Source organism: Physeter macrocephalus, chromosome 9 (genome assembly GCF_002837175.3).
Source record: "Physeter macrocephalus isolate SW-GA chromosome 9, ASM283717v5, whole genome shotgun sequence".
NCBI lineage: Eukaryota > Metazoa > Chordata > Mammalia > Artiodactyla > Physeteridae > Physeter > Physeter macrocephalus.
Genome location: NC_041222.1, coordinates 106,013,437 through 106,028,022, shown reverse-complemented (window position 1 = coordinate 106,028,022; position 14,586 = coordinate 106,013,437). Strand labels below are relative to the sequence as shown.

At 52.9% G+C, this 14,586-nt stretch overlaps 1 protein-coding gene across 2 annotated transcripts in view; it reads left to right on the top strand.

The window, feature by feature from the left end:
* Window positions 1–636: 636 nt before the first annotated feature.
* Window positions 637–14,586, top strand: part of MFAP3L (microfibril associated protein 3 like) — a 38,469-nt gene continuing 24,519 nt past the window's right edge. Inside the window, exon 1 of one of the 2 annotated variants that reach the window (XM_055087360.1) lies at window positions 637–693. The gene's annotated coding sequence lies outside the window, so the exon portion shown is untranslated. Of the gene's footprint in view, window positions 694–997; window positions 1,120–14,586 lie in introns of those variants that run through there. The other variant, XM_024130898.3, reaches the window with a different exon arrangement.

Genomic DNA, 14,586 nt, shown 5'->3' with positions numbered 1-14,586 from the left:
CGGCCCGGCCGGGTACCGCGCACCTGCTCCCGGACAGTGCACCTGCGCCGCCCCCGCGCGGCCTGACCCGAGGCCCGGCTGGGTCCCCCTGGGGGCCGGACGCGGCCGCGAGCCGGCGAGCATGCTCAGTCGGAACCTGACCCATTTCTGCGGCCGGGCCCGCGGCGGGGGTCGGGGCGCTCCCCCGCGAGGCTCGCCGGGGACGTGGAGACAGAAGGAGAGCGGAGCTGCGTCACCCCGTCCCCGGCAGCGCTCCCGCCCGGCGACTACCGGCGACTACCGGCTCCCGGGCGCCGTGGGAAATCTGCAGCTCCGGGTGTTCGCCGCAGCCAGAGGGGGCGGGGCTCTGGGCGGGGAGGGGCGGGGCCGGCAGGGGCGGGGGCAGCCCGAGGAGGAGCTGGGGGCCGGCCAGGCACCAAGCGGTCCCGCCGTCTGGAGAAGGGCAGCTTGCACTGCGGGGCCGGGCTGCTCAACTTCTGCAGGAGCCTTAGAAAACCCGTCTTTCTTCACTGACAAAACACCACGGTGGTCACTAGAGAAAACTTAGAAACTCCAGATAGTCACAAAGGAGGAGACTAGAATCCCAAGCCCTCCGCTCAGAAGCCTCCGGTGGACGTCCAGCTCCTGCGGCTCCGCGCGCGGCGGGGGCGCTGCCGGCGCGGGCACCGCGGCCGCACTGGGGCCCTGCTCGGGGTAGGTACGGGGGTCACGGTCCGAGGGCGGGTCCCGAGCCCCGCGTGCGGGAACACAGGACCCACGCCGAGACGGCCGAGGCTGCAGCACGGCCGCGCGCGGGGTCCAGTCGCGAGGCTGCGGGGACCGAGGGGCCGCCCCCCGGCCCTGGCCCCTCCCCCGCGGGCCGGCCCGCTGCCCCGCCCCGCCCCGCCCCGCCGCGCTGCCGCGAAGACCCGGCGACGCCGCGCGCACTGGGCATGCTCCGCCCTGCCGCTCGGCCCCGCTGCGCTGCGGGAGGCTCCGCGCTCCCGCAGACCGCAGCCAGCGCCGCCGCCAGCGCGGGGGCAGAGGCGGCCGCCGGGGGGCTGCAGGCGTCGGCGCGGCTCCCGGACTGGCCATGGCTAGGGGCGCGTGGCGGCCGCCGGCGTGGCGAGACGGCGTCAGGTTAGCCGGGCGCCGGTGGGCGGGGGCGCGGGGCGCGGGCGGCTGGGAGCCCCGCACCGCGTGTTGGCCGAGTCGCCGCCGCCGCCGCCAACGCGGCCGCGCAACTTTGGGGCTCTCGGGCTGGAGGGGCCCGCGGCCGGGGCTGCGCGCTGGGAGGCGCCCGGGTCCCCGCGGCGGGCTCCTGGGTCACAGGATGCTGCGGGATCCGGGAGCTGCGGGTCGGGGACACGGCGTCCCAGGTTCGTGCCATAGCCCTCCCACGGCTATAGAAGCGTGGTGTCCACAGCGCGCTGCCGAGGAGCCTCCCGGCCTCCGGAGAAAGGGGACGCCAAGCCGCGGCGGGGCCTTCGCCGACTCCAGGTCGCCCGGGTCACCGGGACTCAGTGTCCCCGGGACGGGGGGTGGCGGTGGTGCACTGTCCCGGGCCCGGCAGGCCCTGAGCGCGGGCTGCGCGTCCTGGTGCCGCAGGGGTGCGGGGACCTATGGGCGCCGCCAGCCGCCGCCTCCACTGGAGCTCTCGGAGTTTGTCGCATTTGACTCCATAGCAAGTTGACATCGAATTGCTTCATGGCGTGGAGTGAGTAAACGTGTTTCATCGGCCTAAAAAACAAAGTAGTTGCAGAGCTGATTTATTTTAAGCTCGACCATTAACCGGCTTTCCCCTCCAAAAAAACTTGAGCTTGCAAGTTGCAAGATTTTTAAAGTAAGCTAGCCAAAAAGGAAAAAACGTATGCGGGTCCATTACCCGCTCACACTGTAGGAAATAATGTACTGTGGTTGAATGGTCATTGTTTTTAAGCATACTCGTTGCAGAAAAGTTGGGTTACTGTAGCCATCTATATTGTGCGTTATTTTGGCTTTATGTTAAGAACTTGGAAGCGTAGCGTCGCAGAAGCGCAATTTTTTTTTGTAAAGTTTTCTCACTTTTGTTTCTAAAGGAAACATTTTTTTCTCAGTTGCTACTATGCTGAACACAGTAAAATTGTTCAAGATGAAACGCAAGATGCAAGAAAATTTATTTTCAGAAGGGATTAAGTTAGAACAATGTAGTTCTACTGGGCGTTTTACTTTTATGGAAAACGAAATTGTAGGTCCCACCACCGTTTCTGTTGGTTCTTAAAACATTTAGTACCATTATCACCCTTAGGGTTACTGGATTTTAGGAGCAAGGCAAACAGTCCTTTTCCTAGTGGGAACTAGTTCCACCTCTAACTCAAGCTCTAACTCTCAAGCCAGTTTCCATAAGCACCACTTAGTGGGTTCAGCTGTTTTATTTATTAAGGTTATTACAAAACATCTGGTTTGCGTTCTTCATAGACCTAGACTTTTGAGGTGCATTGGCTTTTCACTGGGTTGTGAATAGCTTTAATGTTTGTTCTTTCGTGAGATGGCTCCAGCTCTCATGCCAGATGCTCCAGACCGTTTCCCCAAGTGGGGTCTGTGTCGTGCCTGTAGGTGACCGAGATGTAATAACGGGAGTGAAGTGTCCAGACAGTAAGAGCGGCGACATGATGACTCTTTCTGCAAATTAGGCCTCAGTCCTCCGTTTTAGCCAAAGAGTGGTTGGCGGTGTTCATTGCCCTAAATCTTTTTCTTAATATATTTATAGAAGAATTTAGAAGTTTGAAAAAAGCCCAACACAAATACTGAGAAATTGTGCTTCCCTTTTCTATAAAAATGCATCCAGTTCAAAAATCTGCCGTGTGTACTACATGTATGTACAGCTTATCCGTTACGGCAGGGCCCGTGTTCTCAGGCTCCATTCCTCAGTGGGTGTTCGGACCGTCTACCCTCACCCTTGGCTTTTTGCTGACCTGGAGGAAGCAGCTAGGCCTGAGTTTCCGCTTTGTGAATGTGAGGTTTGATACAGATCCATAGGCCCCCCTGCCCCTTGTGGATCTGAAAATCCTACCTATGTTATCAGTGTTAGGAAAGACAATGAAATTTAACAGAAGGCACATTTAAACACCCTCTTGGCTTTGGGAACTCCACCTTCTGCTAACCTGAAACTAACAAAACCAACAGGAGTTAGGTTGAAGAGAGGTTTTATTACTGCTAATGAAGAAAAAATAGCAGAGTAGACTTTGTATTCAAATTCGGAAACAGTTGATAATCTCCTCTCTTTTTTTTTTTTTTTTTTTTTTGTGGTACGCAGGCCTCTCACTGCTGTGGCCTCTCCCGTTGCGGAGCACAGGCTCCGGACGCGCAGGCTCAGCGGCCACGGCTCACGGGCCCAGCCGCTCCGCGGCACGTGGGATCTTCCCGGTCCGGGGCACGAACCCGCGTCCCCTGCGGCAGGCGGACGCGCAACCGCTGCGCCACCGGGGAAGCCCAATCTCCTCTCTTTTGTAGCTAACTGTTGGGTTCTTGCAGCTCAGCTGCTGCGCACATAGATTTTACTTTTAATTCCATGTCTTTGGGTTTCTATAGTGCATAGTCCTATTAGTCACATTGGATATTCGTGGCAAACTGTTGCCTTTAAAAGTACAGCTCTGCCCATTCACGAGACCGAAATTTATTCAACTCCTTGTTTGCCTTGCAGTTTAAGGATTTGAGGCCATTTAAACTTCGCTTAATTTGAACTTTTTGTTCTATGCAAGAGCTTCCGGATACTGAAATATCAAACAAATATTGTGGCAAAGTTGCTTTTAACCCCCAACGAAGTGCAATCAGATTTGTTAGACGAGAACCATTTTCTTGGAATTCAGAAATAGTGCAAATAAGGTCACTTCCCTAATTCAGCATCTAACCAAGCATTTGGGATGTGGCTTGCCCTTTGCTAGCCAAGCCCAGGAGGACACTTGACAACACTTTGTGATCTACGGCAAATCACTTTAAAGTCAGAAACAACCTTAGATGCAAATGGTTGATTTTAAGTTTGCAGGAAGACCTCCCTGGAATCGTTAAAGGATTAAGGGGGTTGGTTGATTATGTGATAAGAACCAGTTAAGAGCTGTCAGAACTAGTTTCTAAGTTATACTCGGAAGTCCTCTGCCTGAGGCCTTTACTCATTAAAATATTCGTTTTTCTCCCCCACAATCTTTTATAGTTAGGCCCCTAAGGTTGCAAAAATGAGTAAGACGCAGTGATTCACAGTCTAGTCAGAGAGGCAGGCTTGAGCACAAATAAACTGGAGTACAAAGTCAGTGCTGCCAGAGACCTGTCTTGGGTTGGAAGGGGAGGGGCCTCGTGAAAATAGTGACATTTCCGTAGGATCTTAAGGAATGCCTAAGGAATTGGATAGGAGTCTTCTATCAGGGAAGTCCAGGCAGACAGACCACCGTGATGGTAGTTAGGGTAATGCCCCCCCCCCACCCAAGATGTCCACTTCGGGACTGTGCAGATGTGGTTAAATGGAGGATCTGGAGATGGAGAGATTATTCTGGATTATCCAGTGGGCCCCATGTAATCGCAAGAGGGAAGCAGAGGTCTGTGTCAGATGCATGTGAGGAAGACTGGCTGGCCATTGCTAGCCTTGAAGATGAAGGGGCCAAGGAACGGGGGCAGCCTCTGGAAGCTGGTAAAGGCCAGGACACAGATTGCCACCCCCTGAGCTTCCAGAAGGAGCACAGGCCTGCCAGCTCCTTGATTAGCCCATCCTGACCCATGTGGAACTTTTCACCCGCAGAACTGAAAGATAACAAATGTGTGTATAGGTCAATAAACGACTTGGTGCCTTAGAAAGGAGCCACAGAAAGGTCATCCAGCCATATACAAAGAAAGATTTGGTGTGATGGGATCGGGCCGGGGCAAAGGAGTTTGGATTTCATCCTATTATAGATAAATGATGGGAAATCAACTGAGGATTTTTAAACAGGAGCATGTGATGGACAAACCGCTGCCAGTTTTATCTTCCTGAAAAAGCAGTATGCAGCTAAACCCCAGGTTTCACAGGACAGTTCGACAAAGGGTGTGTAACTAGAGGTGGTCAGTGGCAGATGGGAATCTGGAACCAGTGTGTCGTATAATTCAGTTCTCTCCATTGATCTGAAATGGCATTAGTATGCATGTGTGGAATTAAGAGCTTAAGAAGACTTGTGTTCACAGCTAGTAATGCAGGAAGGATGTAGAAAGTAAAGCAGAAGGGTGAGTCACATTTGGACTACTTTGTTTCTGTTCATTGCCCTCTTAACAGGCAGCTGCTCTGCTGAATACACACCTGTGCAGACCAGGTGTGGGCAGGGACCTGCGGGAAAGTCAGGTTTAACATAGTTACCTTGAGAACGATGCCACATCACCTGGGCCAACTCTGACCAGTTGGTAGGAGCTGCTTGCCATGTCGTGGGCTTGTACAGGCTCAGCTGGGAAATTCCGAGAACCCGTCAGCAGTGTTTGCTGTGGGCTCCATATTTGCTGGGGGATGGGCAACGCTACACTACCAGATGCCCTAACCTATGGGTTTAAATATAAGAAATTCAGTCATTCTCTCCAAACATTATTCAGTCTCTTTTACGTACAAGGGCTTAATCGCGTATAAAAACGTATGGTCTGGTTGAATTGACATCTCTGTGTGTCTGGAAAACCTCATCTGAAGAAATCTTCTATCTTGGTGTTACAGGAGTGGCTCCAAGTTGAAACCGAACTATATGTAGAAAAATTAGTAAGAGAGAACAGATTTTTCAGACAACATGGTGCAGGAAGCCCTGCGTTGGCAAAATCCGATCCTGGGAACAACAGTAAGACTTGATGAAAACTTATCTTAATGAAAATGGAACTGTGGATCTATATTGTTTAGCTTCCGTTTGCATAACTTTGTAAGATTTTTTTACCCATACTTCCTTATATAGTGATGCAATAATTATTGTTTTCTGCTGTACAGGACAAGCTCACTGTAAACCGTTGTATCTCTCTTGAATCTCCTCTCCCTTGGGCTCTGGGATACGGGCCCCTTGTTCTCTGAGGGTCTGTTCTCCCTGGGTTCTAACCTTAGTCCTCTCATTATGTGGCCCACCGTGTTCCTTCTGGGTGATTTATTTTTCCTCATGACTGCATCAGTCACCCACACGCCGATGTCCCCAAATCTGTACCTTCAGATAAGCCTCTCTCATTCATTCACTGATTCATTGAGCAAATATTGATAACCTGAGAGCTTATAACCTAGCGGAGGGATGGATGTGCCCAAAGATGATTACAGTGAAAATAGGAAGTTCTGGGTGAAGGCAGGTGAGAAGAGGGGTGTCTGGGGCTACCTGGGCAGTCCTGGTTGGCTTTGAACTTGAAGGCTGAGTAGGGGTTTGCCAGATGTGTGAGAATATGGAAGGAAGCACGGTGCAGAGGTGCCAAGGGAGCTCCAGGGATGAGGTTCCAGAGGCAGGCGGGAGTCAGAGCATGAAGGATCACGTGTGTCCCGCCGTGGACTTCAGTTATACGCTGGTGGCGGGATGAGGACCTGGAATACGTCTGAATCACATCTCTCAGGGTCAGCCCAGTTCAGCAGCCACATGGCGTGTGGAGTGCGGGCAGGCAGGACTCGAGGCAGGTCAGCCAGGATGGGGTCCATCAGAGTGATGTTGGTCGGAGGGGATGAGGGGCGCTTAAACCAGGGACAGACCTGGACGCGGCCGCCGTGTGGGCAGGGAGGGAAAGCAGGCATCGAAACGCCCATGTAGTTGGAGCATCTGTCAGGTGTGTGACGGCACCTCCTGGAGGGATTGCGGGCAGACAGACTGACGCTGCCTCAGGTGCTCAACCAGGGAGACCTGAGGCTGGAGGAGCAGGAATGCCCGCACGCGCGCGCTCGCGGGGCCGTGGACGGAACTGCATTGCCGCAGGGCACAGACTTTGTGAGACAGGCGTGGGAGAAAGAAAGAAGGGGTTAATTCCCTGGTGGCTGTCCAGCTTCTGGACAGAAGCCTCTGGGGCTTGCCAGTGAGACTGAGAGGAAGTCCGTGTGGGTGGACTTCCTAATTCTGGATTTAGAAGGGAACGCTTTTAGAAGCTGGGCTGAAGTTGACTTTGTCATCAGTGGGAAAGAAGAAGCTTGCTGAGCAGATGTTTACATCTCTTCCCAACCCTTTCCTTCCATTGAGGATTTGAGTTGGCTGAGGGCTCAAGGAAGAGTGTAAGGGAAGAGATTGCTCCTTAAAAAAAAAACAAAAAACCAGTGGATCGGAGTAGTTACCCATTGACGGCGCTGGAGGTGGCAGGCTGGATCCATTACAGCAGTAGGTCTCCTAGACAAGACGGGATGCGTCTGTTCCCACGTCTGTACCTTTCTGTACCCTCTTGAAACTAGCGAGAGCTCTGTGATATCTGTGGCAGTGGGAACCATCCCAAGTGGGCGGGCTAACCCCTTTCTCCCCTGCAAAGGGGCAGGTAGGTGTACAGCCACTGTGCTTTCTTAAAGGTGCAGAGCCCACTTTCTCTGGCCCTCGGCAGGAGAAGGTATTGGAGTGAAGACTGACTGCATTAGTGTTTGGCTCCCACCCAGTTCTACCTTCTGGGTCTTCACACCCTGGGCTGGCCGTGGGGTGGCTTAAACTTCCAGCCCCCGTGGAGCCTGCTTGCTTCTCAGATGCTGTTGTTAGTTTCATTCTGTAGATTTCTGCTAGGATGCTAAAGCCCGGGCTGGGCTGCACTGCCCTGTTGCTGGATATGCTGGAGGGGAAGGGTTTTGTCCTTCAGGGTTTGGACAGCCCTAGATGACCTGGTCTCTGAGTGAATCTAGCTCTCGTTAGACTCCCCAGAGGTAACGTGGCTTTCTCCGTTTTAAAACACCTTTGAGGAACTTGAAATTAATTTCCAGAAAGTATCTGGGTGTTACCAGTCCTTTACCTTACTGGGGGCTGGGCATTTCTCCCTGCACATCTGACCCCAGGACCTATAGTGGATTGATTCCCTCCCGCCTTGGTAGGGCATCCAGCCCTTCCTCCGGATTTTGGCTGTCTCCCCTTCTTCTTTCACTGGGGTAATGGATCTCTGTCCCAAAGCCCTCTGTTATCATTGCTCCTAAGAAGCCCTGGAGGCCCTCTTATGAAGCAGAACTTCTGGAGGAGTGCCCTGATGTGCCAGCATTCTTGAGATGAGTGCCCACAGCAGATCCACTGCATGAGTCCTGCTGAAACATACTGTAATGAAGATTTTTGTTTTTAATTGGGAGGCCGTGCTTATTTCCACGCCCACTTGCTAAACTAAGCCGTTACCCCTGCTGGGGAAACTGTCCTGTCTCCTTTACTCACCCTTCAGGACTTGGCCAGTCCCAGTGAGCGTTCTGTGACCTTTCCAGCGGGCCCGCATCTGAATTTCTGTGGTATTTACCCAGTAGTGCTTAATTATGTATCATTTTGCATACTGGTATCACCAAGATTTTAAGCACCTTTAGGGTAAAGACCTGGTCTTAAAAGTTTTTTTAAGCCCCACAGCAGTTGGAACCGAAGTGATAATAGTGGCCTCTTAAATACTTGGAGTTCTGCTTAATTGGGATGACTGCGTCCTAACTGTTTTTATCACTCAGGTGAATCTGACTGCCCTGCTGAGAAATTGTTGAGAACACCCAGAGAGTGTGCTCAGCCTAGCAGGGCCTTCTCCCGTCAGAGCGGAGAGAAAAGCGTATCTTCCTTCAGAGATTCTGCATGGAAACCACTGAATCCACGTTTTCAACTTTCTTCTGGTGTTTTTGTTAAGATAATGTTCCATAGTGCTACACTGAAACCCACTGAACTTTGGGGGAGGCTTGACTTTAGGATATATGCATTAAACTCAGCTAGAAGGTTATTCCGGTCCAACTGAATTTTGAAAAGTATTGCTCTATGCACAAACTTTTAAAATAATTATAATTCTTTAAATAATACATAATCACAATATTTTTAAATTATCATTTTAAAATAACAGTTACGACAGTTTGGATGTCAGTGGCATTTAGCCAGTTTGCCGGGGCTGTGGCGTCCACTCCCAGGGACACCGTGGGCAGGCGACAGGAGCCCTGGGGTGATGTGGTCCTGGAGGGGCGTCCATGCACAGGTTGGCGGCTTGGCCTCCACCTCTTCGGCTGTCACTGTAGACAGATCTGCGTGGTCCTTCCCCACGTCATAGGCTCGTGGCAAGGCGAGGCTGGGTAACGTCCTCGGGTGTGTCTTGTAAACCATAAATGCTAGGTGAGTATAAGGGGTGTTGCCTTCATGCTGTTAATAAGAATGAAATCAAGCAGAGTGTGGATTCAGGATCTCTTCTGATCTGTTTTTCCTGACATCCATTTCTCAGAGAGTCTCGTGAGAACACGCATGTGGTTCGGAAACAGGTTGGTCGTACAATGACACTTTGTGAAAATGGGCTGGTAAGGGAGGGAGAAAGAAAAGAATTTTCTCAAATAGATGAGATTTTATCCTGATGGAAGAAGAAACCCTGGGTGATCCAGTTCCTCTGCGGTGACTCTGAATGGCCTCGATCGGATACCAGCAAGACAAGGAATGAGGGATGGTTTTGATGCCGTGAAATATAAATTCCATTTCAGCAGTCATAGGAACGTACATTTCAGGTATAGAAGAGAGTCCCACAAACCTCACTCAGCTCGCAGGCCCGAGTCCTCCGACGGCGGATCCTGTGGCCCCCGGGGTCCCCGCCCAGGTCCTGGGCCTCTGCTCCCAGGTCCACATGGGAGCACCTGCCTCTCCCGCAAGGGAAGGATGTGCTGTGAAGACTGAGCTCTGGGGAAACCTTGGTTTACGTTTTAAAGTTAGATTTGTGGTAAAGAATGGACACAGTTACCTAGAATTCCTAAGAAATGGGTGGAACTTGGAGGAACGCAGGGCCAGTGTGGATGCCCAGTGAGTTAGTCAGCTGTTTAAAGGAAAGGACCCAGAGCCGTTCAAGCTCACCCAGTGGGTAGCCAGGTGTTTGCCCTGAGCGGGGCGGCAACCCACCGTGACCACGAACCGCCCTCGTCAGGGACAGAAGCCCAGCCCCCGGGGAGAGGGAGGGGGGACCACACCGTTTCACATCACACGAGGCGGAGGGTGCCGACAGGTGACCTTTGAGAGTCAGAATGGGGGCGTGCAGGAGCCTTGCCGGCATCCCAGGGGCTCGGACCAGAGGAGGGAACGGCGCGGGCGGCTTCCCGCGAGCCTGGCGTCTTCCAGGCTTAGCGGAGCCCAAGTGGCTGGCAGGGAGCCAGAGGGGCAAAAAGGTCAGCAATTGAGGCTGGGAGGCAGCCAGCGCGCAGATGTTGTAGTGGCCACGGGAAGGCCCTCTGGCTTTTTTTTTTTCTTTATATAAATTTATTTAGTTATTTTTGGCTGCGTTGGGTCTTTGTTGCTGCACGCGGGCTTTCTCTAGTTGCGGCGAGCAGCGGCTGCTCTTCATCGTGGTGCGCGGGCTTCTCATTCCGGTGGCTTCTCTTGTTGCGGAGCACGGGCTCTAGGCGCCTGGGCTTCAGTCGTTGTGGCACACGGGCTCAGTAGTTGTGGCGCCCGGGCTTGGCTGCTCCGCGGAGCAGCGGCTGCTCTTCATCGTGGTGCGCGGGCTTCTCATTCCGGTGGCTTCTCTTGTTGCGGAGCACGGGCTCTAGGCGCCTGGGCTTCAGTCGTTGTGGCACACGGGCTCAGTAGTTGTGGCGCACGAGCTTAGCTGCTCCGCGGCGTGTGGGATCTTCCCCGACCAGGGCTGGAACTCGTGTCCCCTGCGTTGGCGGGCGGATCCTTCACCACTGCGCCACCAGGGAGGCCCCAGCCCTCTGGCTTTTACCCTTCAGCGAGGAGCCCTGGGAAATGTGCACTGTGGTAACGAAAGAGTGTTCCTGGTGTGTTTTCCTTGAGGCCTCCCCATGTGCAGGCCGCTGCCAGACGTTTACAAACGTACGTAGCGACCGCCTGGTGCTCAGGATGGCAGCAGGTGTTTGAGCACGAACCACACCTTTCTGTAGCTCACATGGAATTTATAGAGAGTTTGTCCGGTCACAGCATCGCCAGGATAACAGTGAGACCCCCAGGTCGCAAGAGCAGTTGCAGGGCCTCTCTGTCGGGCTTCAGCAAGCGAAGTGGAGCTGGCAGGGCCCGGGCAGGGGCACAGCAGGGGCTGACTCCGTGGTGGGCCTTGGTCTGAAGAGGGGGCGCTCGGTGGTGCGGCCACGGCACCCGGGTCCTCACCGCCGTCCACGCGAGCAGCGAGGCTCCATGGTGGCGCTGAGCTCGCCGGGGGGCGGGGCTGAGGGAGAGCCCCGCCCCTGCCGCCGGAGGAGGGTCCTCCCCGCAGCCCCCAGCCACCCCATCCCACCTGCGCGTACAGGCGCCGCTCGGGAGCCGAGCTGCTTCCCCTCTGTGTTGAGGTGAGGCATCTGGATGGAGGTCTAAAGGCTTCGGGGGCTCGCGCCCTGTTGTACAGGATGGAGGTGCATCCCCGGCAAAGGACAAGTCCCCACGTGCTGTGTGGTACCCAGGCCACTTCCTGGCCGTCCACCAAGTCCCGGACGGCTGGCAACCTGGTGCTCTGCCCTGCCTGTTCCCTGCAGGGGGACCTTGGTCTGGACACAGACACCTCCCTGTTCCTTCCCTCCACAGCTCAGCCACACCCCTGCTCGTTGCGGCCACAGGATGGTGGATTTGGAGGAGAAATAATCATCCCTTAGGGATGGCTTCTGTGGAAAAGGGCCCCCCTCAGTCCACACGGTGCCTCACCCTTGGCAGTGGGAGGTGGCCTGTGTGCAGGCAGATGGGGTTGAGAAAGGGGCTTTCACTGCCACGGCCTTCAGTGTTTACGGCGTGTGCCAGAACCCGCGAGAAAATCTAAACTCGCAATCGCTTCGGGCCTGAACATCATATTTAGGAAGCAGGTTAAGAATATTGGTCTCTGATTTTGGCAGTCGGCGGTGGGTGGGGGTGGGGGCGGATTGTCCCTCTGTCCAGGCAGAACACTGGCCTTGCGGGCAGGCAGCCGGGGGTCAGCGTGTCCATCAGACATCGCCCCAAGACGTCAAATCCTCTGGCCACTTTTCCAGGCTGGCCTGTTGATGCGTCCAGGCTCCCATACGCCCACCAGCGCCTGTCTGGCTTCACTCTGGACAGAGGAGCTTATGCATGAAATACATCAAGAGCGTCTCGGGAAACGGGCTTGCAATGAAATTAAAACAAGAAGAATTGAAGGTTGGCTGAAGTTGTGCTGTAGGTTAGCCAGTAAGAGAAATTAACTGCGCTAGGATGAAAATATGTATCTCCCTATATACACGTTCCAAAGAGTAGGGAGGATGTTTGGAAAGGACACAGTTTTTTTTAAGTGGTGGTGGGAGTTGCTGGACAAAATATCTAGTGGTAGAGACAGGCAGAGAAAGACAAGCAGCTCCAGGTGCTTCTGGACCAGCTTTAGGTCCCGTATAGGATCTGATCATCAGAGTTTCAAAGGTAAGAGAAAAATGCCAACACGGCATCCTCACCTTTTGTCTGCATCATGGTGTGTTTCAGGAACAGGTATGGTAGCACAAAGGCACCATCCACCAGGGTATGTGTCCCATCTGTATCCAGTTCCCAGGTTTGGCTGATTCCCTGGACCATCAGATTCCTGAGGAAGTATCTCTCTGATCCATTAAGAATTTACATTAATTGGGCCCAAAAGTGTTTCAGCCTATTCATTTAGAACGACAATTAGAAGATGTTAAATACACCCTAAGACATCAATAAGCTCTTCTAAAAGATACGCTTGTGATTAGAATACTCCTCTGTGCCTGTCTCAACTGCTAGAACAATGAAAAATTGCCTTTACGGAACCGAGAGGTTTTAATGTGATATCAGGCCTGACATGGGCGTGACGTTTTATCCTGGTTTGAAGCCAATAAATTGTGTGACCCTAGGCGGTTGCTTACCTTCTTTGGTCTCCCTTTCTCATCTTGTGTAAAAAAAACGCCTTTGAGAAGAGACACCCACGTTCTTCCAGATCTACTGCTCTTGTTCTGTGAACAAACCCATGCGATGGGACCATTTTTATCTCACCTGACGATAGTCATTGTCTGTAGAGGGGAGCCTTTAATACTCTTCTTTTTCTCTTTCTCCTTTTCTAACCATTATATTTATGAGAGCTTTACTTTATATGATTCTTACTTTTAACCAGAAAAACGTACCCTGTGGAAAAAATGTGATGAAGATCCAAGAAGGGTTTCTTCATACGATGCACCCATAAAAAGTAACGTATTACTTGGATGGCATCTCTGGGCCTGTCATTCATTGTTAGGTTTGAAAAACAGTGATTTAAAACAGATCCGTGTTGGAAAAGTAGGTGCCTTTTGTGTATCAGAAAAATAGAGGCCTGAACGTCAGTGTAGTTGATAAAGTAGGAATGAGACCTTTTGTTCTAGCTCCTTCTGAATTGTTCAGTGAGCTTGCCGGCCTCGTCTGGGGGTCACTCCCACCGTTAGCTGTGGGCGCGCCCCATCCTCGGTGTTACAGGGCCCCCCCTTGTTATCCGGGCGCTCTGCCTTTCCAGCCCCCGTCTTGTGCACGTCACCAGTGATGCCTAATGCATACCTTGCCCCGAGTGTGTTGGGTCCTCTCTCATCACCATTTCCTCTTATAGGGTCAGCTTCCGGCCCCTGGCCCCCTCGGTGGACTCCTTTGTAATTAAACCGCAGGGTCACTTCTTGTAAGAAAGTCCTTCCTGGACCCTCTACCACTTGGGTCTCCTGTCCTGTACCATGTGGATCCTGGACCCCTCTCTGATGGGGCAGTTGCCACACTGTCCTGTAATTACTGATTTACTTTGTCCTCCTCCTCGGCTCCTGGGTGACGGGTAGGGACCGTGTCTTCCCTGTGTGCTCCACGCCCCGGCAGTGTAGTGATTTGGATTGATGCTGGGTGCTTCTGAAAGTCACCTAAACAGGGTGCTGTTCATCCTTTCACGTAACGATCACCATCTGAGTCAAGAGTTACCTTTGTGTGGTTAGAGGCATCAGGAATCCCTGCACAGACGGATTCTAGGACACATGTCGGGAAGAAAGAAGGACCGTATGAACCTCCTTCTGTAGCGTGACTTTGGACATTGAGATAGAACTTAGCTGATTTAGAGCTTAAATGATGTGATGCTGGGCTACAGTCACCGTGGCAGGAAGATGCTTGTTCCAAAAAGCTCTTCATCTTTGACTTTGGATTCCCGTAGCCCATGTTCACACATCACCTTAACTACCTAAAAACTCAAGTTAAGGGAGAAAGAATGGGCTGGTAGAATTTTGTCATTTTTCTTTAAAATTGCAAAAGAAAATCTTTTTTAAACCATGTTTGTAAAACAGGTTAGCATAGGTATTTTTCATTGATTATGATGCATGGGAAAGGAAGTTGCAGAATGATACCTGTAACTAGGGTGGCCGCAGCTGGCTACCAGTTTGTTTTGTTGTTTTTGTTTTTGTTTTTGTTTTCCCGGTACGCGGGCCTCTCACTGTTGTGGCCCCTCCCGTTGCGGAGCGCAGGCTCCGGACGCGCAGGCCCAGCGGCCACGGCTCACGGGCCCAGCCGCTCCGCGGCACGTGGGATCCTCCCGGACCGGGGCACGAACCCG